Source organism: Nelumbo lutea, chromosome 1, assembly GCF_056320005.1.
Source record: "Nelumbo lutea isolate HS-2025 chromosome 1, American lotus-T2T, whole genome shotgun sequence".
NCBI lineage: Eukaryota > Viridiplantae > Streptophyta > Magnoliopsida > Proteales > Nelumbonaceae > Nelumbo > Nelumbo lutea.
In genome coordinates, this window is record NC_142684.1 from 186,420,028 (window position 1) to 186,428,944 (window position 8,917).

General features: G+C 46.4%; 1 pseudogene across 2 annotated transcripts; it reads left to right on the plus strand.

Moving 5' to 3' along the window:
• Positions 1–426: 426 nt before the first annotated feature.
• On the plus strand, positions 427–3,944 carry LOC148879841 (pentatricopeptide repeat-containing protein At3g24000, mitochondrial pseudogene; annotated as a pseudogene). Of its 2 annotated transcripts, none has more exons than XR_016104353.1 (4): positions 427–2,969; positions 3,061–3,155; positions 3,231–3,486; positions 3,604–3,944. The product of XR_016104353.1 is annotated as a pentatricopeptide repeat-containing protein At3g24000, mitochondrial pseudogene, transcript variant X1 (transcript). The 2 variants fall into 2 exon arrangements; XR_016104354.1 differs by having other exon boundaries at positions 455–2,969; positions 3,049–3,155.
• The last annotated feature ends 4,973 nt before the right edge of the window (positions 3,945–8,917 follow it).

Genomic DNA, 8,917 nt, shown 5'->3' on the forward strand with positions numbered 1-8,917 from the left:
CCGAAACACCTCACCTAGGCCGACCTCCACCTCAGCCAAGACAAACTGATTGGCTCCCCACTCATGGCGACATGCTTCAAAGACCGGCCAAGCTGTAGGAGTCGATGACGACCAGCAAAAACCCACTGACTTGGATCGATAATAGGTTACCAGCTCGAGATCTCCAGTGTGTGTATACCTCGACCGTTAGACCAGCCTACCACGATGCATGCCTCAAAGTTGACCAAATAGATCGTAACCTTTGCGTCGATCTTGTAATCGACACATTACTGTATCGAACCAAGCGATAGCGGTTCCGCGAGAAGCTAAAGCCCATTGTAAGAGGGATCTGACAATAGGTGCTTATATAAAACAATTATTTCTACCTATAAAGGTACGTGCGATAATATACTCTTAAACATAAAAGTGCCCTCCCTATATAAAGACAACCCAAGACACTCTAACATCCTCTCTTATAGGAATACTTTAGCTCGGCCACCATCATTTCGGCCTTGATAAAGAATTACATGAATCAGCATCTGAATCATCAACACGTGGGAGGTACCGGATCGCGTAACATCAGACCAGGACCGACCGAACGATTTCCGGCGGCATCGGTTAGCGAATCGGGTTATTCGATGTGAGAAAGAAAGTGCAAGGTTCGAGCGAGCAATTACTTTTTGGTTGGCTGGTTTGACGTAATACGTCAATAGGGTTCTAAGTATCTCTGTACATCTTTTCACCCAAATCCAAATGCATGGTTCAAGCCTACGAGCAAGTCTTCTATTGTTAACCAGGCTTGATTCAGTTAGACACTTAAGTGCAGCGGGGTGGAAGATGTTTTACAGAGACTCCTTTGCGTACACATGTCTCTTACAACGTTGTGATGGGTTGAAAAGTCTCAAAGAAATCCATGCTCAAATCATTACTTGGGGCTATGAGCAGAACCCATTTCTTTCAGCAAAGCTTGTAAGCCGGTATGCCGAGGACAACTGCTCCAACATGGAAGATGCCCGGAAAGTGTTTGATCGCGTGTCTGAAAGAGATGTTCTTATGTGGAATGTAGTTATTCGGGGTTATGCAAGTTCAGGTGCTTCTGGGGAAGCTGTGAAAATTTATGATCATATGCGTCGGAAAGGTGTCCTTGCGAATCAATACACTTACCCTTTTGTTCTAAAGGCCTGTGCTGCCTTGGGAGATGGAAACAAGGGCCAGGTCATCCATGGCCATGTTGTCAAGGTTGGGTTGGAGTGGGATCTGTTTGTGGGGAATGCGCTTGTATCATTTTATGCCAAGTGCAAGGAAATTGAAATGGCTCGGAGAGTTTTCGATCAAATACCGCAGAAAGACCTGGTTAGTTGGAATACCATGATAGCAGGCTATACCCAGAATGAACATCCTAACGACGCCCTCATGACTCTTCACCAAATGTTGCGGGATGACACTGTAGGCATGCCCGATCATGCTACTATTGTTGGTGTTCTCCCAGCTTGTACCCAAGCAGCTACCATCCAAGAAGGAATGTTGATTCATTCTTACATTGTAAAGTCAGGAATGGAAGTTGATGTTGCTTTGGGTAGTGGCCTTATTGCAATGTATGGGAATTGTGGCCGTTTGAAGACCGCCCGAAACCTTTTTGATAGACTGCTTGACAGAAACATTGTGGTATGGAATGCAATTATAAGGTGTTACGGGATGCATGGGCTTGCGGACGAAGCACTAGAAATATTCTCACAAATGGTGGACAGTGGCGTACGACCCGATGGCATCTGCTTTGTGTGCCTATTGTCTGCATGTAGTCATGTTGGATGGGTCGACAAAGGCTGGGAACTATTCGGGAAAATGGAGGACCATGGCGTGGAGAAGCGCGATGAGCATTACGCTTGTATGGTTGATCTCCTGGGGCGAGCTGGCCGTCTTAATGAGGCTGTGAAATTTATCAATGAAATGCCTGTGGAGGCCGGAAAGGATGTTTATGGAGCACTGTTAGGTGCTTGTAGAATCCATAACAATATAGAGCTTGCTGAGAAAGTTGCCGAAAGATTGTTCATTCTTGATCCTGATAATGCAGGGCGATATGTTCTGCTGGCAAAGATGTATGAGGATGCGGGGAGATGGGAGGATGCAGCCAGATTGAGGAAGTTAATGAAGGAAAAACAAGTCAGGAAGCCACTAGGATCTAGCATGGTTGAGGTAGATTCTGTAGTCCATACTTTTGGAGTGGAAGACGAGTCGCATTCCATGAGGGTCGAGATTTTCGACACGCTGGAAAGTTTAAGAAGAGTAATGGCGGAAGACTGGAACAGAGAGAGAGAGAATGAGAGAGAGTGAGAGAGGGCGATGGCTTGAGTTGATTTGATGGCCATGGCTTGTAGCTGCAAGGCACCATTAGATATTAGGTTAGGATTTAGGAAGGCAAAACTCAGTAGGATTGATACGATGGATCAACATCTCACTGCGATATTATGGGTCAAGTGCAAACACTGGACCAATCATAGTGGTCCCACTGTTCCAGTTCCAGTTTCAGATTTTCCGTTCTACGCAGTCCAACCAAAACCGACTTAAATCTGAGGAACGGAATGAATTCGAAGGATCATTTTCCTGGCCGCAGATATTTTCTTCATTCTTTCTTTTACCAAAAAAAAGAAAAGAAGAATAAGAAGAGGATATTTTCTTGATTCTCCAGTTCTCTCCGTCTCTCCTATTTGATAGAGCTGGTCGTCTGGTTGATATAAAATTGTGGTTCGACCGAATTGTTTGTGTGAACTAGAAGAAAGAGTCTCTGTGTTCTTACATTCCATACTCTGCAAAAAATAAATAAACACCAAAGCGAGATACAAAGGAGAGATTTGTGTTGTCTTTTTTGTTATCGGCTATGGAAACCCTAACATCTTCTGCGACGATCATGTCTTCATCCTCACCTCTCTCCATCTTCTCCCCAAAGAAGAATCTGTCCACCAAACCTCTTAGATTTCCAATCGCCTCCAAAAGTACCATCTTTTTCTTACTCCCTTGCATTATTTCTTCTTTTTTTTTTTTCTTTTCATAAAATTTCTAACAAATTCTTAGATTTCGAATTAGATGATGACAATGACGCCGACCTCCGGTCTAATTCGAACCAAATGAACATTGCTCCTCTTCCGAACGATGGCGTTTCTGTTTCCCCTCTATCTCAGGTGCTCTTTTTCTTCTCTTTGGAATAAATTTGTGATCATTTTCTCATTAATTAAACTTTTTTTTTCATATGTTAGGATGCAGCAATGGATTTGGTTCTGAGTGCAGCAGCCGGCCGAGGTTGGACTACGGGTTCATGAATGGAAGGTCCATCTATTCCCGCCGGACCGGAATCGGAGTCCAACACGGATAGGATCTCGACCTTCCCTTCGTCTCTCTTCACCAAGTCGCCTCGTCGGAGAATGCGTGTGGCCTTCACCTGCAACGTTTGTGGGCAGCGAACGACTCGTGCCATCAATCCTCACGTACACTGATGATACAGTCTTCGTCCAGGTAAATCGTTAGATTTGCTCAATGTTTTCAATTACATTTTATTCCCCTCCTCCTCCCCTGTGTACTCTATCTTATTAGGAATTTGACTCCACCTCCTTCCTATTTCCTTTCATGTAGTGCTGTGGATGCAATGCATTCCATAAGCTGGTAGACAATCTGAATCTCTTCCACGACATGAAGTGCTACATCAACCCAAGTTTGATACATGGATCCTACAGGAGATGTCAGCTTCAAATATTTGGATATGGGTGACGACAATGAAGATGATATTTTCCTTGTCTTATGAAGCCAACGGATGGCTATTTAATGTTAGACGGTGTGTATCTATTCATATCTCGTGTTGATGCAATGAAACTCTATATAATAGCCATTGTAAATATTCCTATACTTAAATAGTCTTGACTAATAAACTTGTATTGGATTAATCTAGATTTCCCTTAAAGTAGGTGATTGCTGAATATATATTTCCCAATCATTTAATTATGTTCATCTCCAATGGTGTGATTTGGAAGTTCCTAGCCGGAACATTATCTAGACACTAACTTCGTAGTAAGTTGGGCCAAGCTGTGGATCAGAGAACTCAGGGAGGCTAATCCGGTAAGGTTGTTCCGATGCTTAAGTTAGTGTTGTACTCTGGTTGCGAACTAAAAAAAATTGAATGTAAATAGGTTAGTGAGCAAATAATCACGCGTACCTGGGTCTTGGGGGTTGATGCCTTTATATAGTTAGGTTGTCGTGGGTCTCACGAAATGCTCTTGGAATCTTCAGCTCGCAACATAAGAATCCATTCCGCTTTGAAAAGAAGGTAACATACCAGTTAATGAGGCTTATCATTGCCCTCCGATTCGAGTGGGACGAGGATAAGGCCTACAGTTATGTGGCGTGATCTCGAGAGGTTCGGAGTCAATTGGTGAGCTTCTATGTTCGATTATGTGGCACCTTGGCGTATGTGGGTACCGAGGTGCTCCGGCTCCGAAGTGACCAAGAACTTGAGGTCCCGTGATCTCCTGACGTGGCACCACATGCTGATTTGTCATCTGGTTGGCAGGCCATGTCCACGTGTCATTTACTTATTAGGTCGAGTCAAATCACTCATCATCAATTGCCCCCCACTCCCCGTGCCAAGGGTCTTGACCCAACGCGGGGAATTCATGGCGAGCCTAGGTGGATTTGGTGCGACTTCCAGGCAGTTCAGAGGGTGGCTCTTCGGTCTGACCTTCTTGACCCGTTTGGCTTGACCAGGGAATACCCCAGATTGCGTATCAGGTATATGTAGATGCAATGTCATTTATAAACTCTACAGACGTCAAATCGTACACTCAACCGATTTTGATATCGGGACGCGTGCAATCAATTTTCACAGGAGCCGTCGGATTTTGTAGATATCGACCGTTGAGCCCTGGTCGCGGTGGCTATAAATAAGGGCCAGAGGGGCCTATTTTTCTCGCCACATATTGTGTGCTCAGGTTTGTTAAGGCCGCACTTCAATCTTTTAGGTTGGTGTTAGTTGCCTTTTGCATCCGAGGTCTTTTTGCTTCCTTCGGTATTCTTGGTGAGTTTGTCTTTCTTTGTTTTTGTTTCCTTTTGTCTTGTTCCTCTAGTTTGGTATGTCTAGCGTTAGCTTAGGTAGTCTTTTTGACAGAAGTGAAGAGTTCACTGGGGCCGAGGTAGGCACCTCGGTGTAGGCCGCAGAGTCTCACCTTGCCGAGGTGAATGCCTTAGTGCGGGGTTCAGACTCCAACCCGTCTGAAGTGGACTCACCTCGGCAGGAGTACGAGGCTTTTGGCAAGGGGACCTCTACTTCATGCCGGGCTCATGGACCAAGACAGCTTCGGTCCTTCCACGATGACGGCTGATAGACTCCTGCCTCTGGTAGCTCGGTACAAGTTGCCCGATAACTTTGTATACAACATTCCTTTAGGTAGGTTTCCTTGGGATCAGGTCATGACAAGATCGTAGTGTTCGAGGAGTAGCTCGTAATTGGGCTACAATTCCCACTTCACCCTTTCATGGTCGAGGTCGTCAAATTTTTGACATCGCCATAGATCAGCTCCACCCAAACTCGATCCGCAACATTGTAGGTACCATCTCCCTTTTTCACTACTATTACCGGCCTTTGACCCTCGAGGCCTGCCATTCAGGACCTTGGCATCAAGTTGGGCAAAGAGACACAGGAGGAAGTCTGATATTGGGCAAAGCTCGGGTTGAAGTTCAAAAACTTCATGTTCGAAGAAAATCTCATACTAGTCGGGTTGAGTCCTCCTGGTAGGTCGCCATCTTGGTGCACGCACTTGTTTTCTTTTTCGCAGCTTGTCTTGATTTTGTAGTTGATATGTTTGTTACCTTTTGTAGGAGCCATGGTTGAAATCCCTGCTACCGAGCTCTTCGGAAGCATGAAGAGGGGGAAGAAGAGGAAGGCCTCCAAGAAGGCATGTTCCCATGAGGCCGCTACCACATCCAATGTCGACACTACCATCCTCAAGCATCCTCATGTTATTGACTTGGTCGAGGAAGACCAAGGTAGGGCTTATCCACCTCACCTACCTGAGGAGGCTCCAGTGTCCGAGCCCCAGCCTGCTCAGGCGGCCACCCCTTCGAGGGATGACTCCTCGCAGGCAGCTTAGAGCATTTTGACCCCAAAGCTCGGTCTCCTCAAGAGTAAGGGTGTGGTCCTTGCCGAGGAGGTCGTGCAATTGGCCAATCTACCGGTGGCTCAGCTCGGGGCCAGAGCGGCTACTCACTATATGGTGGTATGTATCTGATCCTTGGACTGTACTCTCTATTGCTCTTTCTTCGTACTTAGATTTTGTTTCTTCCTTGGTAAGTAGACTCTACAATTCACGCTCTAGCTTGCCAATCCGAGGTGCAGTTGAAGCGGGCCCTACAGGCCAAAAAATCCTCCAAGAGCATTCAACGCGAACTAGACCTAGCTCGTTGTGAAATGCATAAGCTGGAAAAGGATGCACGAACTCAAAAAGAATTGATCGTGCTGCTGAGGGACAAGAAGAAGAAGCTCAGGGAGGAAAGGGAGGCTCTCCAAAGGGAGAAGAAGAACCTCGAGGAGCTCGTGAAGGAGCACACAAGAATCTTCGATGACGCGATCAAGGACGCTAAAGTTTAGAGGCCGTCGAGGAGTATAAGTTTACGGAGGAGTAGTGCAAATTACTAATCGAGACTGGCACAACGGCCTATCGCAAGGGCTTCAAGCTCAACAGGTGGCTGACACAACGCGAGTTCCCCAATTTTTCCAAGTATGGATTACTCCTAAACTCCAGAGTAAGAATAACCCGATCTCAATTTACGCCGAAGTGAACAGACGCTATAGAGTATATGCCCGACCTGTCTGCGCAAGAGCTACTTATTTGCCCATGCCAAAGCGACTGGGTTCTTGGTTGCTTATGCTGAGGCGACTAGGTCTTAGGTTGCCCATGTTGAAGAGGCGACTGGGTCTTAGGACGCATGTGCCAAGTAGGTGACTAGGACTTATCTATCCATGCCGAAGAAGCGATTGGTACTTATATCGTGCCAAGGTCTTTTTCCAGATCGGCACCATAGCCCTTAGGCTCTTGGAGTGACTTATAGTCCTCTCTCTAGTTCGGTGTCCTTTTGACTAGCTTGGTGGTCTTGTAGACTTTGTAAAATTTTTTAGTTGTATTGGAATCGCGAGCTCATAGATAATACCTCCTCAAGTTGTCAACGTTCCAAGTTTGAGGTACTTGTTTCCCTTCCATAGTCTCGAGCTCATATGTGCCCTCTCCAAACACTCGTCTTATCCGGTACAGACCCTCCCAGTTCGGTCCGAGCTTACCTATGCCTGGCTTAGGTACCATTACCTTGTGGAGCACCAGGTCAACAACTCGAAACTTTCGTCTTCTAACCCATGAATTATAGTACCGAGCTACCCACTACTAGTAGGCCGCAATCCAAATATAGGCCAGGTTGCGTACCTCTTCGATCAGGCCCAAGTTGGTCCAAAGCTCGTCGTCATTTGCTTCTTCGTTGTATGCTTCGAGCCTCAACGTTGGTACTTCGATCTCTACCGAAATCACCACCTTTGTACCATATGTCAGTTTGAAGGGTGTTTCACCGGTTGCAGTCTTGATGGTAGTCATGTAGGCCCAAAGGACACTGGCAGCTTGTCCACCCACAACCTTTTAGCTCGCGCTAAGCGAGCTTTCAGTCCGCGGAGGATGGCCCTGTTCGTCACTTTGGCCTGTTCATTCGCCTGCGGGTGTGCCACTGAAGTGAAGTTTTGTTGAATCCCCAACTCGGCACACCAGTTCTAGAACTTGATGTCTTTGAACTGCTTCCTGTTGTTCGTGATCAGCACATTGAGTAGTCCAAAACCACACACAATGTTCTTCTAGAAAAAGTTCTGCACGTTCCGAGCTGTAATATTCACCAATGGCTCAACCTCCACCCACTTTGTGAAGTAATCCACCGCTATGACCAAGAATTTGCTCTACTTGGTTGCTAGCAGAAATGGTCTGAGGATGTCAAACCCCCACTGTGCAAAGGGCCACGGGCTGGTTAGGTACTTTAGATTAGTAGTAGTTGATGGAGGATGTCGGCATGCCTCTAACATTTATCGCATTTCTTGATGAGCTCGAATGCATTTGCTTTCATGGTGGTTCAATAATAGCCCTATCTAAGTGGTTTTTGGGCAAGCGCTATGCCCCCCAAGTGTCCTCCGCATAGTCCTTCATGGATGTCGTGAAATACTAATTCGGCTTCTGAATGTTGCAAATAACGGAGGTAGCGAAGCATAAAGGATCTCCTATACAGTCGTCCATCAATAAGGACGTACCGAGCTGACTGGCACTCTACCCTCTAAGCTGCATTGCATTCTACTGGTAGGGCCCTGTGGAGCAGATAATCAACGAGCGCATCAATCCAGCTCGATTCTGCTTACAACACGGGAGCGACCTCTTCTCCCCCCTCCCCCCCCCCCCCCCGAGAATGTTGGGCCGAGGCAGGTATTTTATGTATACAGTCTGCATTGTGTTGTCGCTACTGCTTGCTAATCGTAACAGGGCGTCAGCTTCAGCGTTCTCAGACCTCGGTATCTGCATGATGAACGATGAATGGAAGCACGATAGGATTTCCCTAACCTTGACGAGGTAAGATGCCATGGTTGAATGACGAGCTTCATAGTCGCCGTTGACCTAGTTTACTATCAATTGAGAGTCGTTGCGCATGATGAGGTGTTTTACACCCATTTCCTTCGCTAGACTAAGTCTGATAATCAATGCCTCATACTCTGCTTCATTATTCGACGCCTCGAATCTGATCCGAAGAGCATATTCCAGTTTCACCCCACTTGGGTTGTACAGTATCAGTCCAGCATCACTTCCTCATTGGTTAGATGAGTTGTCTACATGGAGGATCCAGGGCTCCTTGTCCCAAGTCCTTCCCTGACCGAGACCAATGT